We start from the raw sequence: 3,225 nt of genomic DNA on the forward strand, positions 1-3,225 counted from the left end.
CATCGGCCACACCAGACAAGTTCTTGCCTTCGGCAACAATCACATTGTACCATGGGTGTGGCCTTCCGAAAAGGCACATCGAACATACCACAAATGGGTTATCCAACACTTTACCCCCTGTTGGCAAGGTTTCGTACCATAGGGAGTGATACCTAACCATAAATATTCTGCATGCCTTTATAGCGATACGATTAGTATGAATTACATGATACCAGGAACACATCGGTCACAAAGTGTAATTCATCTCCAAGTACAGTCCTGGGATACACGGTACCAGTAACACCTTGGCCACAAAGTATAACCCACGACCGTTTACCTAATCTAGTATGCATAATACCATATGAGTATGGACTACGCAACACTGGTATCCCCATCAGCCACGAAGCATATCCATTTCTAAATGCAGTTTCAGAGTACACGATACTGGTAACACATCAGCCACAGAGTGTAATCCACGACAACAACTAACTCTAATGCACATAATCAATGCATGGATGCAACAATCATACAAAAATCACAATACCAGTACCATCTCTGCCACACCATATTCTATTTCATACATACAACAATCACATAGCGATCACAATATCAATACCACCTCGACCACACCAGATCCTGCCATACATATCCATAAACATTTCATATCATATTCATAAAATGTAATATATGATAGAACATCGTCATCATGTGAACAATATAATTAAACATGTAAAAATCTACACATGTGAGCAATTCTAAATAAATAAACATTTTCAAAATAAAAGTAACCATCCCTCACCTTGATTAGGCTCATACGGATTAGGGTTCAGGTATGGCCATTGATCTTTCTATTCAATCCTGACCTCGGGGTACGTGCACTTCACTGTCCTAGATGCAAGGGTAACCAAACGTTAATACATTTTGAAAATATTAGGAAGGGCCCCTATGGGTCACCCCCAAAGGGTACAGGCAAAGTCCCACAGTGACAGTACTGTCACTAGAAACACCCATAAAAAATAGGGACTGTCCATCGGAAATATCAGTCCTATTTTTGGTGGACCTAATAGAGAGCACCTAAGGCTCGGGTGTTCACCAGAAATAGCCCACCGAAAACAGACCCAGTGTTTTTGGTGACTTGTTACCACTGGCAATACAAAGCTACCCATGTGATTTGAGGCTCTCTGACTCGGGTCCAATCGTCGGGATTCGTTCCATAGAGTTTATGGGGGATGCTCCTAGTACCATTATGAGCTATTAAAATTTTGATTCCACCAAGTCATTTGGGAGATTCATCGATCGAATAATCAAAACAATAGGTGGTCATTTGGTCAATCTTGTTGTCGGAGCTCACCGGACTCGGTTTGAGCTCGAAATGGCACCAGGGAGGTGAAATAAGAAATCCCCGAGCTTAATAGGGTTTGTGGCCCAAGATTACTCCTACACCTAGCTCGCCCTAGGTCAAAATGAAGAGAGAGAGAGAGGTAGAAGAGATTGCACTTACCTCCGGCAAGGATATCGACAACAGAGCGGTAGTCGAGAGCCAAGGTGAGTCCTTCCCCACCTCTTCTTCCTCTTCCTTCCTCTCCTTTTCTCCTCTCCCACATTTGTGCACAAGTGTGAAATGAGGAAATGAATTCGTCATTTCCCCTTATATGGCAAGTTGGGCCTTAAGACTTGTTTAGTTTGGTCCTAGATGGGTCCGAATGGGTTAATCCGACTTTCGAGGCGCGTGGACCTGACTACTTCGGTCTGCAAGGTGTTCATGTCATGAGGAAGGTGTGGGGGAGGATTTGGAATTATTCGGGGTTGTCTACGATGCAGGTGGCGGGACCCACAGGTATCGAAACCCAAACAGTAGCCTGATTGGTCATAAAAAATAGCCAGCTGAAACAGGCTCAGGCTATTTCCAGTGGGTTGTTTCTGGTGGTCAAGATAGCAACTTGTCTTGACTGCTTTCTGTCCTCCAATTGGTCTCGCACTGGTAGTTACCCTAAAATATGTTCATGGTCTTCCAGAAATTTTGGTGTGTGCTGGGATTCAAGTGTGGGGCATCGAGTCACTTGCCGTCTAGAATCAGAAGGTACGAATCCCCTCCAGTTGGACTAGCAAGCAATGCAAAAACATGTGGGGTCATCCCTTCCCCTTCGAAAATGGGAGGGCATGAGCCAAAACCCAGCTATACTTCCCACTTTCGGCCCGAGACCTATCACAACAGTTCCAATTAAACCGGGTCAGGGCACAAGTGTAACATTCAGCATGGGAGGAAATCAGGAAAAGGAATCCAAAGGTTCCATGGAAGTTGATTATTTGGGGAAAACAATTGCAGCCAAGGCAAGAAACGTTTAGTTGGAGGTTGGTTCATGGAAAACTTCCAATAGATGATACAGTGCGTGATAAGGGTGTTCTAATGGTCTCAAAGTGCAGCCTATGGAATTTTTAAGGAATCGTTTAATCATCTATTTCTTTCATGCAACTACTCAAAAAAGCTATGTAATAGGTTCGTTTAGTGTTTTTGTGTTGTACGGAAAAGTTAGAGTGACATTCTTGATCTGGTAAAATGGTGAAACAGGAAAGCCCGTACTGTAGCTCTTAAGGATCCTTGGGTGGCAGGATTTGTTATTGTACAACATTTGGAGGGAGAGGAATGAGAGAAGACATGGCAATGGCGCTCAAAATCCTAGTTATGTCTTTCATAGGATTTTTATTGAAGTGAAGGAAAGCAAGATGGATTTGGTAGGAGCTGTTCGATGTGTCAATGACCTAGTGTACTGTACAAATCTGGGGTTAGAAAGCCTTCCAAAGGGAATAGCTATTGTCCTCAAAGTACATTGGTGAGCCCCCAGGTATGGATGGTATAAGTTGAATGCAGATGGTTGTCCATTAGGTAATCCAGGGCAGGTAAGAGCAATAGGCATCCTACGAGATCATAACGGAGTTATAGTTGAAGCTTTTAACATCTTTCTAGGAACCCAATTAAATCATTCAGCAGAATTCAAAGGACTTATGGAGGGTATTTGGAGAGCAAAAATCAGGGAAATCAAGGCCATGCCTTGTCCGATTTCTTTAACAATATCATTTCCCTTTAATTGCTTTATTTATGTTTATTAGTTATTTCATTAAAATTTAATTTGATTCAATGACCAAAACTAGACGAGAATATATAGCTCGGAGACAAAGAAAAAAAATTTGTTTATTTGCATTAACCTTTTGAGGGGCTTATTTAAGACTTACTTTAACAACTACTCA

Source organism: Macadamia integrifolia, unplaced genomic scaffold (genome assembly GCF_013358625.1).
Source record: "Macadamia integrifolia cultivar HAES 741 unplaced genomic scaffold, SCU_Mint_v3 scaffold1420, whole genome shotgun sequence".
In the NCBI taxonomy this organism is placed as follows: domain Eukaryota; kingdom Viridiplantae; phylum Streptophyta; class Magnoliopsida; order Proteales; family Proteaceae; genus Macadamia; species Macadamia integrifolia.